This window comes from Juglans microcarpa x Juglans regia, chromosome 3D, assembly GCF_004785595.1.
Source record: "Juglans microcarpa x Juglans regia isolate MS1-56 chromosome 3D, Jm3101_v1.0, whole genome shotgun sequence".
Lineage (NCBI taxonomy): Eukaryota > Viridiplantae > Streptophyta > Magnoliopsida > Fagales > Juglandaceae > Juglans > Juglans microcarpa x Juglans regia.
In genome coordinates this window covers 37,140,430-37,161,099 of record NC_054598.1, presented here as the reverse complement: position 1 = coordinate 37,161,099, position 20,670 = coordinate 37,140,430, and positions in this window count along the sequence as shown.

The window sequence follows — 20,670 nt, the reverse complement described above, 5'->3', positions numbered from 1 at the left end:
AAGAAATCTATATACGATTTAAAACAAGCATCCCGCCAGTGATATTTGAAATTTCATAATGTAATTTCTTCATTCAGTTTTGTAGAAAACATTATAGATCAATGCATATACCAGAAGGTCAGTGGGAGTAAAATCTGTTTTCTTGTTTTATATATGGATGACATTTTACTAGCAACTAATGATAAGGGTTTGCTACATGAGGTAAAACGATTCCTCTCTAAAAATTTTGACATAAAGGATATGGGTGAGACATCTTATGTCATTGGCATTAAGATCCATAGAGATAGATTTAGAGGTATCTTAGGTCTGTTTCAGGAAACCTATATTAATAAAGTTTAAGAGAGATTCCGGATGAATGATTGTTCACTAAGTGTAGCTCCCATTGTAAAGGGTGATAGGTTCAATTTGAACCAATACTTGAAGAATGACCTTGAAATGGAACAAATGAAGAACATTCAATGTGTTTCTACTGTTAGAAGCCTAATGTATGCTCAGGTCTGTACAAGACCTGACATTGCATTTGCTGTGGAAATGTTAAGACGATATCAAAGTGATCCAGGTTTGGACCACTGGAGAGCTGCAAAAAAAAGTAATGAGGTACCTTCAAGGAATCAATGAATACATACTTATGTATAGACGGACAGACAATCTAGAAGTAATTGGCTCTTCAGATTCTGGTTTTGCTGGCTGTATTGATTCACGCAAATCAACATTAGGATACTTTTTTTTTTATGGTTGGTGGAGCTGTATCATGAAGTAGTGCCAAGCAGACTTTGACTGCCACTTCCATTATGGAAGTCGAGTTCGTCTATTGTTTTGAGGCTACTTCACATGGTGTATGGCTTAAGAGTTTCATTTCTGGGTTTAGAATTATGAATTCTATCTCTAGGCCATTGTGAATGTATTGCGACAATTCAACTGCTGTTTTTATAGCTAAGAACAACAAAAGTGGGAGTCGAAGTAAACACATCGACATTAAATATTTAGCCATAAGGGAACGTGTTAAAGAAAAGAAAGTGGTCATTAAGCACGTCAGCACTAAACTAATGATTGCTGATCCACTCTGTTCCTCTGAAAAAGAAAGCTGCAGTTCCGCACGCTACGACGAAAGAGTGATTTTGGGGTCAGTCCTTTAGCGCTGAAAAGCTGTACCGGCCCTTCTCCCTGGCTTTTCAGATTTTGAAGTCATCGTGGATGGCACGAGTTGAGGAGTAGAGTAGGGTAGACGTTGAAGGCTCTCTTAAGGGCATGCCACTGTTGAAATTCAAGGATCATGTAGTGAATATGAGACTCGGTTCTATTATGTAATTTTTCATTGTATGAACAATGTTATTTTAATGAAATTTTTAAATATTTTGATATTTTTTTCTCATATTAATGTGCACCTGAATTTAATTTTGAGAAAATTCATCTATGTTGGACCAAGAATAAATATATGGTTTATTCATTAAGAAATTGTTGCCACATAAATTATAATATTTAAGAAATAAATGCATGGTAATACATGGAAGGTAATACTCGTCATTAGAGGACCTATCGCCATGATTCATATATTTATTACTTAAATATAGATTATCGATGGGTTTAAGATGAAATATTGGATTAGAAGTGTGGACTAAGTAGGAGAATGTTGACCGTTTCTCATGGAGGCCGTTCGTGAGAACTAGTCTCTAACTTCCTTAAGTTTAGGAGTTCTTGAAGTGGTCCACTCTGACTTATTCATCACGTTCATAAAACGTAGAAACTGATCCCATGAAAAATTGAGCACATGGGACACGTAGCACCGAAACTTGATGGAGGCTTCGTCTATAAATACTGTGTTTGGTCCCCAGACTCACTCACACAATCTCCTTCAGTCTTACATCATCTAAATAGAGTGGAGTAGAATTTGGAAGTGTCAAACATCAGTGAGAAACTGCAGCAAAATAGTGAGGAACATCAATGGTTGGAGATACTGTTTTTGTCATTAAACTTGTCAATTCTTGTTTAAAAATTGTTTATTCCGCATTATAGAATCGTCTTAGAGCTTTCAGGAAACTCTCTTGGCCTGCTTTTACAGGTCTTCCACATCCAAGTTCTGGGTCATCTACCGTATTAAACTGGAAATGGTGAAGGCAAAAAAGAAAAGTAATCAAACACGTCATCACGATTTTAATTAAAGTATAATCTGGTGTTGCTTTTTTTTTTTTGTTTTGTTTTTTGTTGTCTCTAGTGAATTGAGAATTTTGGGATGGCTTCTGTCTCCATGGGGCTGTCTCTTCTCTTTCTTCTCTCATACCTCGTGCTGATTTACTCAACTATAGAAAGACAGTAAAAGATGTTTGAAGAATTTGTGGGCAGTGAAAGATCATACGAAGATGTAAACATCTCTGTGGTTCGTGACATCATTCATATAAACTGGTTCCGAACAAATGCGAATCCTTAACCAATATGAGTATTCCCAACTATCCATTTATCTCTCTTGAAATCCTCACACCCAATCGGAATCGGACACTGTTTAAATTCAACTGAACTCTCCAAATTTCTCACCCAAAAAGGTTTTAAAAATCTTTGATGCAATAATGAGTATGAAAATTACGATGGTCCTCCATACTACAGGATTTTTATAAAGGTTGTGTGTGAAAATGGGCTTTGAGACCAACATCAAGGAGAGTAGCCACTAAAGCCCAAAACGCCCCTCTTTCCTCTCTTATTCGATTTTACTCATGTTTCCTTGTCGTTTAACTTGACAGTCGGATATCTTCCAATTTGATACTAACCATCACATTGCTCACAAAAGGAAAGAAAATAACATCAAACAAAAGCATTGATACATGAGAGGTTCGACTTCCTTCTTCCATTATTTTCCTTCAAATCCTGCCAATGTAATAATCAATACATAACCACATAAATTCATGTATTATTTACCGTTTTTAGCATGTATTATTTACTTATTTTATTGTCTTACATTTTAGTCATCATCAATTACTCAGTATCATACACTGGCTTATTCGATCACCATCTTTGACTATAATGGAAAACCGCTGTCCGAAATGACACGGCCAACAGATTAATCAACATGTTTGAAAAATGCCCTGAAATGGACTTTATCCCTAATAAAAATGTGAGCATATGATTCAAGGGTGATTAGTATTTTAGATAAAGAGATTTATTATGAATAAATCTTCAAAACCTCCTCACACTTCACACTCCACATTTTTTTTAATTTTTATTATTTTTTCTTTTATCAAATATTTATTATATAAATAATGAATAGAAAATTTGAAATAATTTAAAAAGAATAAACTCAAAAAAAATTTAAAAAAATATTAAAAATTTTAAAAAATGTAGAGTGTAGAGTGTGGTAGAGGTTGTGTAGTAAAATTTATTTATTATACATCAGTTACTATTCACTTTCACACTATACACCTATAACTTTTTCATAAAGTGTGGAGATATTTTGTATAGGTACGAGAGTTTTATAAGGTGTAGTATGTGAAGTGGTAAATAATGACTGATCAGAAGAATTTTTTATCAGATGAAAGCCAATAATTCCAACACCAAAGTGGTATGAAAATATATGAGGTCTCCTAATCTCCAAAAATGTACATCTCTCCAAAATAAAGCTAAAGAAGCAAAAGCTATAACTGATTTGGAACCTCGAGAAACGAACACAAAAGCTGCACTTTATTCCTGCAGTACCTTAACCATCACACTCCTTTTGCACCTTCTCCTCTCTTGAGCTTTAAGAATAAGTTTCTTACTTCTAATTACATATATATTAAAAAAAAAAGTATTTTTCTTACTTCTAAGATCGATGCCTTTGGTGAATCTCATTTCAATGCTGATGAGAAAGAGTGAAGTTGGATGATCATTGTTTTCTTCTGATATTTAGATCTTTGATGGGCACAACAAAAATACTGCTCCCATTTTTGCAAGGGAACATCTATTGAATCATGTGTTGGGTGCTATACCCCGAGGACTTGGTCGGGAGGAATGGCTCCAAGCTTTACCTCGTGCATTGGTTGCTGGCTTTGTGAAGACTGACAAGGAATTCCAGAGCTGAGGCATGGAAACTAGCCTCTTTACTTTATTTTGTTTTTCTTTTTACTTACGGTCCGAGTGCATTTGTTATGCATGATGATCAACTAATTTTTTCTTATCCCCATCCGATTATCTCTAGGAGAAACATCTGGAACCACGGCTACATTTGTAATAGTTGATGGATGGACTGTGACGGTTGCATCTGTTGGAGACTCATGTTGTATTTTAGATACTCAGGGTGGCACTGTTGCTACATTAACTGTGGATCATAGACTTGAGGAGAATGTAGAAGAATGGGTATCTATTTGAAAGCCATTAATTATGTCATGTTTTCTTGGATACACTTTGTAATTTGTTCTTCATGGTTGTAAGAGAGATCGTGTTACGGTGAGTGGAGGTGAAGTGGGGAGGCTTAGTATTGTTGGGGTGCATGCTGAGGTAAGATGTGTGTATGTATATGTTAGTAAAATATATAATAATGTAAAAAAAAAAATTACAATGAAATTAACATTCAAACGAAATCAGTTTGGAATGAGGCACGACAATATCGCTCTCTTTAAGGAGATTCAGCCCTCTGCTGTGTACAAAGTTTCAAATTAACCGATGCAGCAGAACTCTTCTCTTCTTGACTTGACTCCTCTAGGATACAACAGCCCAATTGATCGTCGTATAGCCCGAACCAACTCTGCACAAGTGGTTGAGCTTAAAATTTCACCAAAAGAACACATTTCTTTTATCTGGAAATACTCTAAAAATTATATACTCTCAGTTTATTTTTCTTATCTCACTTTTTTTCAAAAATATATGCCACAACCGTACCAAAAGACAAAACAAATATATATATATATATCTTATATATAATAAGCGGCTATAAGCAGGCAGGAGCCGTATAATTTTTATTCCAATTTTACCCCTATTTTTATATTCTTTTTACGGTTATATCCTTCAATTTATATATCTTCCGAATTTGTCCTTGTTTTTAAATTTGTTTTCCCATTTTTGTCCTCATTTTTTTATACATTTACTATCTCTGTCCTTCGTTCTTCTCATAAGCAAACAGCTGTTTGTTTATTACTTTTACCATTTTTACCCCTGCTTTTACATTTATTTCTCTTCCGTATCCCTACTGTATATTTCTGCTTTACTGAATTTACGGTCTCCTGATTTTTTTTTGCTCATCTTTTCCACATCTTTCTGGAATTCTTCCTCACTATCCACGTCTTTCTACTTTTTCACCGCTTCACAATATTCATCTTACTACATTTTAATAATATATTTTACATTTTTTCTTTGTCTTATCTAACGCTTTTCTGGTATTTTTGGACGAATTTTTGTTCTCCCGTTTTCGATCGGTTTCTGGATTTTTTTCCTCTTTGTGTTTATCGGATTCTAGATTTCTCTACCATGTTTCCCACCGCCTCACCGCTTGCTTTTTTGTTATCTTCATCAGATTTTGAATTAATTTATATTTCTTTACAGTCTTCGATTTCCTTTACACCGCTTTCACCGACTATGCCACAGTATAAAAACAATTGTGTTGTTTCAATTTTTACGGATATTTGCAATCTCATAAAATCACAAATCTAACTACTGCTTTTTGAGTTCTATATTTCATCCACTCTACTGTTTCATCTGTGAATTTCAGAATATATTAGGTATGTTCTTATTTGCTTTCATGTTAAATTAAATACGCTTCTGTTAATAGAATTCTTAGACAATTATGGCTTTGATATTTCTGAATTTATTGCTTCCAGTAGTTTCCATGCATTCATAGATATGCATCTTAGAAAAAAAATTTTCAGTTGGAAAAAATAAATCAACAGATGCACATGGTAGTTGGAGTTGTGCAGAGAAATAAATTGAAAAAAATATTACTAACAAACATGTTCTTACGTAAGAACAAACCTGTTCTAACCAAATGTAACCAACAGAAATTAACATCTATTCTTTCATGTACAGATTCACAATTGATGAAAAAACAAATAAAGGAAAATCGAACATGTGAACTTAGATGAAAAAACAAACAAACCAATATCAAACATGTGAAGATCTGTTCAAATTTATAGAAAAATAAACATGCCAGATTATATACAACACATATTGGTCAAACAAAATAAAAGCACCTGGAAAAAAATACTTCATTAACAGAAAAACATAAAGCTAACAAAAATAACTGTCTACATGTTTTGATGGAATATAGACCTCTCTGTGGTTTCATACTTAAACTTAAATGCGAACTTTCCGAAGTTTATATGGAATAGTACATGGACATGCATATAAACAAAAACAAAAAACCCATGTGAAAAAAAAAAACAAAATGTAATAACAAGTGTAAATAGATATGAAACATATCTATGTACAAGTGTGCCTAGATAAGTCTAAAACACACCTACTTTCTACATGAGCCTCAAAAAACAAGGATTTATTTACACATCTCATAAACAAAAACAAAAAACCCAATTGAAAAAAGAAGAAGAAGGTAATAACAAGTGTAAATAGATCTGGAACATATCTATGTACAAGTGTGCGTAGATAAGTCTAAAACACACCTACTTTCTACGTGAGCCTGAAAAAACATGGATTTATTTACACATCTCAGATATTTGCTTCCAGATAACAACAACTCTAATAAATAAATGTATACGTTCTGAGATGTTTGAAGAGTTGTTTGTTCTACATAGATCTAAAAATTTTTAACTTCTGCAGACATCTCTTAATCCATATCGCAGATAATAACAAGTGTAATAATAAATAACTCCTCCAGGGATTTACAAGACTCTAAAAAAAAAACAACTTCCAAAGGTGCACATGTTCTACATAATTTAAACATGTCACAAAGAAATAAATGCCAACATATTACATGTCGCCCCTAAAACATATTAGAATTTATATTCCAGATAATAATTAATGTAATAAATTTATCTACACAAAAAGAAAAAAACACACATGAACTACATTTATTCTTTTACATACAAATTTACAATACAAGAAAAAACAAATGAAATAAAAAAAACAAACATAAAGTAATATACTGAGTTGCCAAAAAAAAAGGGAAATCTGAACATATTTTCAAACATATCAGAATCTATATTTCCAGATAATAACTAATGTAATAAATTTATGTGCACAAAAAGAAAAAAACAGAGATGAACTACATCTATTCTTTTATATACAAATTTACAATACAAGAAAAAACAAATAAAATCAAAAAACAAACAGAAAGTAATATATCGAGTTGCTAAAAAAATTGTGAAATCTGAACATATTTTCAGACATATGAGAATCTGTTCCAATCTATGGAGAAAAAATAGCAAATAAAACAAAGAGAAAACAAGAATCATATATGAACACGATATGTTCAGATATATGAAGATGTCTTCAGAAATAAACCCACTTTAGAAAAAATATACATCTCCTAAGATCTGTGGGAAATGATTAACATGTGTTTATTTACCTACACATGCAAGATATACGAAAAACCATAAACATGAAAAATGAAAGCCCAAAAAAAATTAACAAATAAACAAGTAAATCCACTTCACAAAAATTACACAGCCCAACTCAAATCTACTGGAAATGAAAAATATATGCTCATTTATATTTACAAATGCACGATGGAAGAAAAAAAAACTTGCAAAATACACAAGAGCAGATAAAAGAAAAGCAACAAAGCATTACAGAGAATGGAAAAAGTAAAGAAAAAAAAAATCGTGAGATATGAACACCATCTCTTCAAACATTTGAATATGTATCCAGATCTACACGGCAAAAAAAAAAAAAAAAACCCCACTGCAAAAAAAAAAATAAACCTCGACTCGGATCTGTAGGAACAAATAAATTAACAGGAAAAAAATTATGAGAAAAACTTGAAGGTTGGCTCGGATCTGAAGATTTGTACATCTACGAGGAAATAAAAACTAAACAAAAATATTTACTCGATTCTGTGTGTAGAAAACGGAAAGAAAACAAAAGAACTCCAACAAAGCAACCAAAACATTAAAAAAAAAAAAAAAAACCCTAAAAGAGATATAAAGAGATAAAGAGATAGAGATAATAGAAATAGCCTCTATAGCCGTGTGGAGAGGCTTGTATTGCAGGGAGAGGAGAGTCGGATCTCTGGTTGTTGGGATGGCGAGCGACGGTTGGAGATCTCGAATCGAGAGGAGGCCTAGGAGACGGGAAAGGGACGAAAGGGGAGAAGTACAAGAAGAAAGGTGAGAAGAAGAAAGAGAGGTAGAGAGATGGAGAGAGACTTCGGAAAGGCGAAATGAGAGGAAGAATGTGATAAGGATGCATTTATACGGCTGCTATTAGATTTAGGGTTTTCTGCTTCTCAAAACGGCGTAGTTCTAAATAGGGGATGGGTAAAATACCAAAAAAAAAATAAAATGTATACAATAATAAATATTCTCAAATTTATTAATAATGTTTATAAAAATATAAAAACAAAACATGCCCTATGAGAAAAAAAATAAAAAATGAAAAAAAAATTTGCTGAGTTAAAAAATAGAGACAAAAATAAAATTTAAATATTAAATAAAATAAATAAACATTACATGTTCTTACCCCTATATAAAACTGTTATTATTATTTACAATTAGTCACTATTTCTTCTACATTTACTTGATTTGATTTCAACATTAGACATCTTTTTTCCTTTTTTTTTTCTTAACTAGGATATTAGGCATATGTTACTAATTACGTGGTATTTCTTTATGCTTTAAATATAGATAATTATTCTAGCATATATAACTGTTAGGATTTAAATATAGATAATTGTTCTAGCATTCAAAATTTAAGATCATAACATATATGTCGAAAAAGAAAACCCACATGTCATATAAAAACAATATTGACATTTCAGATTGAAAAAATCTTAGAATTAAGACTTTGATATGTCAGAAAAAGTTTAACACAGTATACATATGCGTCACAAACAAATAAATGTTCACGCCTTATAAAAATTTTATACCCACATCTTATAGTTAAAACATCTAAAATTTTAAATTTAAAACAATGAAATTCAACTTAAAATTCAGATTAGCTATTTCATACTCATAGCATAGAAAGGTTAAGTATAAAATAACAGATTTACACTTATAGTTTTTAGAATTTTTCTTAAGTCTTTGCAATACATGTTATAAACATATTATGCATAATATTTATAATTATACTATGACAACTTATAAAATGTAAGTCGTAACTTTTGAATGTATGCGACAGACTTCTATAACCGTCGAGCATTCGAACTTAAGTATCAAAGGAACTGAATGGATTTTGCTCCTATTATAACCAGCTCTATTGATATTAAAGTTTGCCATCTTGATGGAATAAATAAATACATACATTTGACAAACTGTGTTGTGAATTGCCAAGACGAAAAATTCAAACAAAAGCCATTCAACTACTTCCACAAGTAGATAGAAATGCTCGACGATTATAAAAGTCCGTCGCGTATGCCTCAAAGTTGTGCTTCATTTCTTGTAAGTTATTATGTTATAGTTATAAACATTATACATATCACATGTATGATATGTATAATATGTATTGTAAAAAAATAAATTATAATTATATAATTAAATTATTTACCACTAAACAATTTCTGTTAAATGAGAAAAAAATATAGAAAAATATATATGTATAGGCAAAGAAAACAAAAAAAATTAAGATACTGTGGAATTTTTATTTTAAATCTAACAATTTTCCATCATTATATAATTTTTCTCCCTCACTTTTATAATTAGATAGTCACTTATTATAATTAAATTTGAATATAAAATATTATTACATTATATTGTAATATGTTTGTGTAACTTTATTTAACAAAACACAAAATATTATTACAGTAATTATGTAATCTTATATAATATATTTCTTTACAACAGAGATATTGCTGTTGTCACTTCCTGCTTCTCTTGCTATTCGTTGTTCGCCTATATTTCCGCTGACCTTTTATTTGCCAGTATCTCCGGGTATGTATTAATACTGTTCATACAAATAAATGTTATTTCTCTATATCTTATAATATTTAATCCATTTATTCCTACAATGCAGTTTACAAATATGTGAAATTGTGATTATTAGTTAGAACTTCTCACTATTTGCCTATCTGTCATAAAATTTTTATTTATGAACAGTTCAATTTGATTTTAATATTATTTATATCTTTTTGCTTCTATAATATTTATTTATGTTATAAATGTTGATAATTGTACTATTTAGTTTTTCCATTCTTCCTTCTGTGCTTTGTATGTTTATATATTTAACAAATTGTTATTAATGTCTTATTAGTTTGTAAGGTTGCTGAGCATTTCTACCTTCTAATAAAAATGCCAATTGGTAGGTCAATCTTATTTAAAAAAAATTTAATTATTTATTAAAACTTTTGTAATTAATTTATACCTAACATTATTTAAAATTAACTTATGAAGAACATGGAGAAAATGCTACAAAAAAAAATTGGTACAATGCCCAATCAGAGGAGAAGAGAGAAGAAATACGCCGAATGAAGAGACAAAGGTATGCTGAGCTAAAACAAAATCAAAATAAGAGAAACCAAATAGAAACAAGATCCCATCATATTTTATCTTACACTTCAAGAGATGATGGAATTGTTTCTATAAGAGAAATTGGATCTTCTTCAAACGCTCACAATTCTGACAATACTATGAATACAAATATATCTGCTCCTGAAAGGTTAAGGCCTTCTACTTCTAACAGTATTGTCAGCATTCCAACAGGTAATACTTCTTTTAGAGGAGTACTGAAAACTATCTTTTTAGAGCCATACCATCTACCATCAATTACTTTATGCCAATATTGTGGAGCAAAAAGATTTCATCATGAGCCAAATGGATTTTGTTGTGCTGACGGGACAATAGCATTAACTTGTAGTCGGATTTCAGACGAGCTTTATCAACTGTTTACTTCTGATTGTATTGAGTCTGAAAATTTCCGTATATATGTACGTACATATAATAATAAATTTGCTTTCACGTCTTTTGGAGTTAAATTTGATACAAACTTATGCAGAAGAAACAGAGGAATTTACACATTTAGAGTTCAAGGACAGATATATCACTACATTAACAATCTAATCCCTGAAGATGGAAATCCTTCGTACTTACAACTATATTTCTATGACACTGAACATGAGCTAAACAACCGTATAAACAATGCAGAAAGATTAGATTCTTCTATCATTGTTATGTTGATGAGTATACTTAATGTTAATCCATACTGTCGTTTCTTCCGAACACTAAACAACATTCCAAATCTAGAAAACCATACAATCCGTATAAGATCAGATGTTGATCTAGACCAGCGTGTTTACAATGCTCCCTCAGTATCACAAGTTGCAGCTATATGGATAGAAACTGACACATGTACTGAACAAAAAGGCCGAGATATTATTGTCTTCAACCAAGCAGGTGGTAGTCATATTGTTCAGTATTATTTTAGTTGTTATGATCCATTACAATATCCACTACTGTTTCCTTTCGGTGACTCGGGTTGGCATCAAGGAATCAAAAAAGTCAAAAGAGGAACAATATCATTAAACACTCAAACATTAGAAACCTGTTGTATTGAACATTCGAATAGTGCAGAAGAATTTCTTCGGAATGAACAAATATTGATGGAAAAAAAGAAAAAAGTGCCAACAGTTTCTTGTCGTGAATATTATTGTTTTAGACTACAAATGAGAGACACATATAGATCAATTTTATTATTATCTGGTCGTTTGCTACAACAATTTGTTGTTGACATGTACATTAAAATAGAAACATCGAGATTAGATTATTTCCGTTCAAAACAACATGAAATTAGATCAGATGTATATCAAGGCATTGTAGATAGTATTTCAATTGGAGAAACTAATGCTTCTAAGATTGGAAAACGCATTATCTTACCTTTATCTTTTATTGGAGGTCCAAGAGATATGCGTAAAAGATACATGGAAGCAATGGCTTTAGTTCAACGTTTCGGCAAACCTGACATTTTCTTGACTATGACATGCAATCCAAACTGGAATGAAATCTTAGAACAACTAAAACCACATGAAGAAGCTCAAAATTGTCCTGATTTAATTGCAAGAATCTTTAGAGTAAAGTTAGAAGATTTAAAAAATGATCTATTCAAGCAACAAATTTTTGGCAAAGTTGCAGCATATGTTTACACTATTGAACATCAAAAAAGAGGCTTACCTCACGTTCATTTCCTAATTATACTTCAGAGAGATTGGAGAATTTATGCCCCTGAAACTTTTGATGAAATTGTTTCAGCAGAAATACCTGATAGAACAAATAATTTACACTTATATAAGGCCGTGGTTAAACATATGATCCATGGTCCTTGCGGAATATTGAATCCAACAAATATATGCATGAAAAAAAATGGCATTTGTAAAAATCAATACCCCAAAGATTTTGCACCTACAACAACTATTGGAACTGATTGTTTTCCACTGTATAGGCGTCGGTACAATGGAATCACTGCTAAAATTAGAGGATAAATTTTAGACAACCGATGGGTCGTTCCTTATAATCCGTACCTTCTTTCCAAATATAATTGTCATATTAACGTTGAAATTTGTTCTACAATTAAAGCTGTTAAATATTTGTATAAATATATTTATAAAGGACACGATCGCATTGCTTTCAATATTATAAATGAAGAAAATAACGAACAAATCGATGAAATCAAACAATTTCAAACAGCTAGATGGATTACTCCACCAGAAGCAATGTGGAGAATATATGGTTTCACACTTAATGAAATGTATCCATCAGTTTATAATTTGCATTTACACCTTGAGAATCAACATTTAGTATCTTTTCGTGCACATCAAAATCTAAACACTGTTTTAAACTCAAGTCTGTCGAATATATCAATGTTAACACAATTTTTTTATAGGAATCAAATCGACGAAAATGCCCGAAATTTGTTATATAGAGAATTTCCTGAAAAATTTGTTTGGAATCCAGAATACAAAATTTGGACCCCAAGAAAGAAAAAAATTGTTATAGGTCGAATTATTACAGCTAATCCATTTGAAGGTGAAAGATATTATTTGCGAATGCTATTAAATCATATTAGAGGACCAACATCGTTTGAGAAATTAAGAACAGTTAATGGCATTGTCCTACCAACATATCGCGAAGCAGCTACTTCACATGGTTTATTAGATAAAGATAGCAGTCTAGAAGATTGTTTAGAAGAAGCCTGTCTGTATCAAATACCAAATAGTTTAAGACGTCTTTTCTCAACAATTTTAGCATATTGCAATCCTACAAATCCAAAAGAACTCTGGGAACGATTTGAAAAAGAAATGTCTACAGATTTTATTGCAAGAAACATACCGTTAGGAACAGTTAGAAGAATGGTTTTGCAAAATATTGCTTCCACACTTGAATCTATGGGAAAGAATATAAACATGTATCATTTCGCTCCTACTGATACATTTTACGACATCGAAGAATTTATCAATAGAGAAATTGATGACGAGCGAGCTGTCACTATTCCGGAAGAAGACCTACTTGCATCAAATTCCTTAAATTCGGAACAAAAGAATGCATATAACTTGATACTACAAACCTTACTGTCAAATGAATCTGATGCATTTTTCATTGACGGTCCTGCTGGTACTGGTAAAACTTTTTTATACAAAGCGCTTCTAGCTACAATCAGATCAAAAAATATGATAGCACTTGCAGTTGCATCATCAGGCGTTGCTGCATCAATCTTAGCTGGAGGACGAACAACACACTCAAGATTTAAGATTCCATTAAATGCTGATAAAGATAGTACTTGTAATGTCGTCAAACAAGGAAGTCTTGCTAAATTGTTACGTCTTACAAAGTTGATTATATGGGATGAGGCACCTATGTCTACAAAATATTCCATAGAAGCTATGGATAAAATGTTACGAGACATAAACGATATAGATCTCCCTTTTGGTGGCAAAGTTATTGTTCTCGGTGGAGACTTTCGACAAATACTACCTGTGATTCGTAAGAGTACAAAAGAACAACAAATCGATGCAAGTTTGGCTTCTTCTTACATATGGTCAATCTTAAAAAAAATCAAATTAACCGAAAATATGAGAGCTAGATTAAATCTTGATTTCTCTCAATACCTGATTGAAGTTGGCAATGGTAGTGCTCCAATAACAATTGATGAAAATATCAAGATTCCACAACAAATGATTGTCCCTTATAACAACGAAGTTGAATCTCTAAATTCTTTGCTAAATGTTGTTTATGGGAATATGTCAAACTATTCAAACAATTTAACAGAGATGGCAAATCGGGCTGTGTTAACTCCCAAAAATCGATCAGTTGACGAAATAAATGCTATTCTCATTGACAGATTCCCTGGCGATATAATACGATATTATAGTTTTGACGAGACAATTGATGCATCTGAACAAGGAATTATGGAAGATTTCTTAAATACATTAACACCGAATGGATTACCACCACACGAATTATTACTTAAGAAAAACTGTCATATTATGTTAATTAGAAATATTAATCCTTCAGAGGGTTTATGCAATGGAACACGGTTGACATGTTGTAATTTTAGTCGGAATATGATCGATGCACAAATTTCGTCTGGCCACTACAGTGGTAAAAGAGTTTTTATACCTAGAATTCCATTCTTACCGGAAATAAATGAAACTAATGGCTTCCCATTTAAAAGAACACAATTTCCTATTAGATTGAGTTTTGCAATGACAATAAATAAATCACAAGGACAAACGTTAAATTTTGTTGGAATATATTTACCAGAACCTGTTTTCTCGCATGGACAATTGTATGTTGCACTATCGAGAGCTAGAACTTCTGATTCAGTAAAATTGCTTATAAGACCAACATCAAGTACTATTTGTGAAATAAATTATACAAAAAATATTGTATATAGAAATTTTTTGAAATTAACAAATTCATTGTGATATAATGTAAGTGTTTAGATTCTTTTAATGCCGTTATTATTTATAAACTTGCTAATTTAATTTATTAATATTATAGATTTTATGTAATGTATTAACATTTATCAATTTTCTCTACTTTATTTGCAGCAAACATGCGGACTATCTATAGATCTATTAAAGATATCACTCAAAACACCAGAAATTGGAAAATAAAAATGATTGTTGCAGAGAAGTCACCAAAACGTATGGCTCAAAATTCACCTACGAAGTATCAGAATTTGGTACTCATGGATGTTGAGGTATGAAAAAAATCTATTTCATTACTTATCGTTGTTTTATTTGTGATTTAAGATTAAACAAATAAATTTTTTTTTATATTTTTATAGGGAAATCGTGTGCAAGCAGTCATTTTTGGGAAAGACATTGACCTACGTGATGACACGTTCAATGTATATCAATCCTACTACATTGCTAATGCTTTTGTCAAACCATTAGATGCAAGACATAGAAGGGAGGCATATGAGTTTCAGTGGATAATTAATTCTCGAACCATTGTCGAAAATATTGAATACGACGAATCGCCGCTTAAACCGCCAGATTATAATATTATTCCTTTCAATCAACTTGATATCTACAAAAATACAGATGCAGAAGTAGGTACGTATTATATAAAGATGTCAATATGTTTATATGTTTTTCTTGTTACAAAATAATAATAATAAATTTATAAATTAGATATTCTGGCAATAGCAATGAGCACGAATGCACCAAGACAGGTTGTGAGTCGCCTTGTGGATGTGCTGACTACGGGCGATGTATGTGGAAGACTAAAGTCGAGCTTAACTTCAGTGTGTCTTCTAGCTTGAAGACGGGAGCGGTGAGCTGCAGAGATAATAGGACTTGGTTGGAAACAGTGGCTAGCATGTAGAGACCTAGTCTCCAAGTGGGAGATTGTTGGGATGTATGTGGAGCTGAAAAGTATTTGCTGAAAGTTGGCTCGACAGTTGGCTGGAGTCAAGTTTCGCTCAACACACCGCTCAAGTCAGAGAAGTTCGCTCAAGTCCTGCTCGACACTCCTGAGCGAGACAGAAACCCTAGTGTTCGCTCGACACTCCGCTTGAGCCAATGTTCATTTGGCTGTTCGCTCGAGTCGCGCTCGACATTCCGCTCGAGCGAAATACGCAGTTTTTGTCAAATTAGGGTTTCCAGCGCCACTAACTATAAATACATCATATTAGACTTGTGTTGGACGGCCTCAAGCATATTTTTGAGAGAGAACTCTCGTCTAGTGGGTGCATATTGTGTGAGAGAGCAAAAAGCCCTAGAGAGTGTGAGTTGAGATTGAGTGATTGTAATCTCATCTGGTTAATAAGATTTCTGCAGCTCTGTGGATATAGACAATTTGCCGAACCATGTATATTGTGTGTCGTGTTCTTGATTGTGATTGTTTTTACTTTATTTGCCATCGTTAGTGTGTGTGTTTTGCATAACATTTCACAACAGGAGTTTCCAAACTACTACCTGATAAAGAATCTTTGGCTTCTTGTGACATAGCAGTGTTTGTTCATGATTGGTAAATCTTTGGTTTGATAACTTGTATTGTTTTTTTTTTTTTTTTTTTTTTTTTTTTTTTTTTTTTTATTTCTTGAATTTATTAGGAAATTTCCCTTATTGATGATGCCGCACATTTGCACACGGGGTAGGTTTAACCAATGGATTTTTAACTTGTCTGCATGATAGACAAAGCGTGTGTATGGGTTTTGACTGTCTTTTCTTTTCTTTTTTTTCCTCGGGAGTTTTAACTATCTAGTATCTACTTTGGAAGCCACTAACTATATTAAAAGGTGAACTTACTTTTTCTCTAGAATACTATTTTTTTTATAGGTTCAATCTTCTTTTTAACTAATCGAAGTGACAAGAATACTATATTATTTGACTTGGTATGACTTGTGTGGAGATTAGGTTTCTCAAGATAGTTTATTGAAGAGTGTTGGTGGCGGACCTTTTTACTTCTATTTGATGACACTTACTCGTGGGATGTTGGTTTATCTGTGAGACACCTATTGGGAGGTGGGAATTCTTCGTTTTTTATTTGTTCTATTCCATGCCTTTGAGACGGGGCGGTAAGATAGGCTTCGTTGGGTCCCCCTAAACAAGTGGAGTTTGAAGTAAGATCGTTTTATGAAGTTTTATATCCGTTTATCCTCTCTTTGGAAACATATATGGCAAAACAAGGCTCCCTTGAGAGTGTTTTTTTTTTTTTTTTTTGATTGACTATTCTTGGAAAGATTCTCACCTTCTACACACTAAGGAAGAGGCACATGACAGTGATTCATTGGTCCTGCACTTATGAGTTGGTTTGTTGCTGATATTAATTGTTGTTCTCAAAGAAATGGTTTGTTAGTTTTATGCATTAAATGGTTCAAGTATTAAAGCAACATACATTTACATAGCTTTTAGTTAGTTAGATTAATGTTCAGTTAGCATTTTATTTTTAATTTGTTCGTACAGTTATAAATACCAATATTTTATATGATTTTTTCAAGCTGTTAATTAATGTTATGTTTAGTTATTTGAAGTTTGAATTGTTGGTACATGTATAAACCACATAATGGTCGTGCATTATGTGTATGTGTTTGTCAAATCAGATATGGGTGTGCAGAGATTTGATGCTTTCAACATACAAAAAGGAAGATTGAGCGCGCATTATGTGTATATGTGTTTGTGAAATTAGCTAACTTGGTGTTTCTGTGACTTGTGTTTGTTTTTTTTAAGTAATTTCAGCATTCGGTTTGTAAAGGGGATAAACGAGAATGGATGTGCAATATTTTCTTCAAGTGCAATACATTCAAGTGTAATATGATATGTAAAGGGGTTAATATTTTCTTAAAGTGTAAAGGGGGTAAACCATATATGTAATATGATATGTAAAGTGTAATATGATATGTAAAAAGCCAACGCATTCAGAATTTAAACTTGTGGGTTTTATAACATGAGGAGTTGATCATTTTATTAACATAGATGAATAATCCATCTAATTACAACATGCACCATAATTGCATTAAACACAGAGAGATAAAATTTGTTTGTAGTTTAAAAACTAAATGAAGAGAGAACAATTTATATTGATTAAAATAAGTAATGCAAGTTAAAAAAGAGGGTCACCTTTTTTAATATCTTGGGTAAGCTGTCATTATTATAGTCATAGACCATATAGCATACAGTAACAGTCCACACAATCTACAGCCAATTTAAAACTAACTCGTTACAACTATAGTCCAAACCAACCAAAACTATTACAATCGATACAATCCAATACAATAGATACCAACCAAAACTCTGGTAGAACAAAAGGGATACAAAACAACAGATGATCTTATTTCTATCCATCCCAAGCAACTAGACAAGGCATCTACTTATGAACTTCGAATCCATATTTCTCTTCCACCATGCTTTAGAGCTTGACGAAATCTGTAAAAATAGACAAAACTGAAGTGTAGACAACCAAAACAGAGGAAGTTGAACAAAAGCAACGAACCAGAGAAAATATAAAAATATTTCAGTTCAAGTAAAGATCCTAGCTCCAAATAAACAAAAACCAGAAGTGTGTGCATTGCTTGCAAAAAAGATACCAATGCACCTCTAGGACTTTAAGGTTTCAAACCTCCAAATAGATTTTTTTTTTGCATGTTACTAGGAAATAATTCACGAGTCATAAAGAAAAAACCCAAGTACATGTTTGTGCATATACTGATATAGAAGTCAAACATCTAATAAATCAAAATATCAGCCAATTCAATACTCAATGTATTTGTTCTCATTGATAATTGGGGATCAAGGCTCAACAATAGAAAAACACATGGTGGGAAAACACCCTAGTATAAGCAATAAGCATCATTTTTCTATTATTAGATGTTTATAAACAATAAGCATCCAAGAAGAGTCACAAATGGAGATACATTGACACATCATTTTTCTCTAATTAGAAGACAAAGATAGGGCGAGTCAACATTAACTGCATATTTTCTATTATTTTTGGCGTCCAAAGCAATAGTTCAAGATATATATGAAGTATGTGGAAAATGATAGATATTTACCTCATTAAGGTAATTGGCAAATGCATGCAGTTTATAAGGTATTATATCTGTAACGACCCGGCACAATAATTCTATATTTTTTATTGAGCCTAAATTTTTATTTATTTATTTGTTTTATTGGGTCAAAAAGCCCAAACCGTGAGATACAAGTTGTATCAGACTCTACGTTTCGCACGATAAGCTTTTCGTTCCCACTGCATGCACGCATCTTTCTCTTTTTCCCTAGGGTTTTTTCCCATCACTTATTTATACATGTATAATGCACGTAGAAATTATCCCCTATATTTCTCTCAAGCACAAACATTCTGCCGCCTTCATGACTCGGAAACTGCCATGCACCAAGCAAGCTACGCAGCAAGGATCACGACAAATCCACCATAGCACCAGCGTAGCTCCTCCCCTTGCAGTAACTCCACGCTGACGCCACCACCACTTTTAGATCACGCCGATGCCAGCTCATGGACTGCCACTGCCTAAGAAACTAACTCAACCACGCTGCAGCCTCTTTGACAAGCACCTTGACGCAGCCAGTCCAAGTGGTTTCGCCAACCACCTTAAGGACATCGCAGCACCTCCTCGGACAACATAGTAAACCCCTCCGTGAGCCACAGTCATGCACAAAACGCAGCTCTATTTTGAACTCACTGAAACAGAGCACCATCAGCAACAACTGAAAAGGGGTCGCGATTCGACGATGGAACCACCGTAGTGATTCCACTGCCCAGACCATGCATGACCGTGAAGACCTCCAAGCACTGTCACACGTACGCCACACGGTGGCTTCTTGCCGAGCACCTCGACGCTGCCAATCCAGGTTGTTCCGCCACCACCCTTCGCCGGGGATAGCTTAGGCGTCACAGAAACCGCCGGCCGATTATTTACCCTCGAACTCACATCTTCCCGGTCAGCCCACGACCGCCTCCAGCCTCCTCTCTCTCTCTCTCTCTCGGTTGTTTTCGGCTTAACAGAACTCTCCCTCTCTAACTCTCGCTTCCTCTCTAGGCGTCGCACCTCCCTGCTCTGAGGACCACCCAGTCGCGCCGCTTGACCCCTGCCAGCCACCTAGAGCCGTCGCATGTCAGCTTTTTCTTTCAGTGAGTCCTCTGCCTCACACGCCTCTAGCCGTTGCTTTGCGTTTCTCTTCATGATATTAGCTGCTTTAGGTTTTGTTTTAGTTTGTTTCATACACCTGTTGTGAGTTTTTACACAAATACCCTTTAGGCTTTAATACCTTGCCTTGTAGCTTTTCTATGCATTTCACTGAAGATTATTTTTAGTGATGTTACGTTGCTGCCCTTTGGTTATAAGCCATGCCAGATTACTTGGACTTTATTTTATCATACTTATATTTTGAGTTAAATTTACTTTGAAAGGATACTGACTATATTAATTTGAGCTTAGTTTACGTTTGTTTAGCCATAAACTCTATGTTACGGAAATCTTACTTTCCTATAGAAAACAATTAAGAAATTTTAAACTATATTATTTATTATTAATTTTACAATTAAATATCAGTAGTAAATAGTAAGTGTTTAAATATTTTATTTTAAATACTTTAAATCTATGGTATGAAATGAATCTTTAATGTTATTATAATAGATTTTGATATAGTTATGC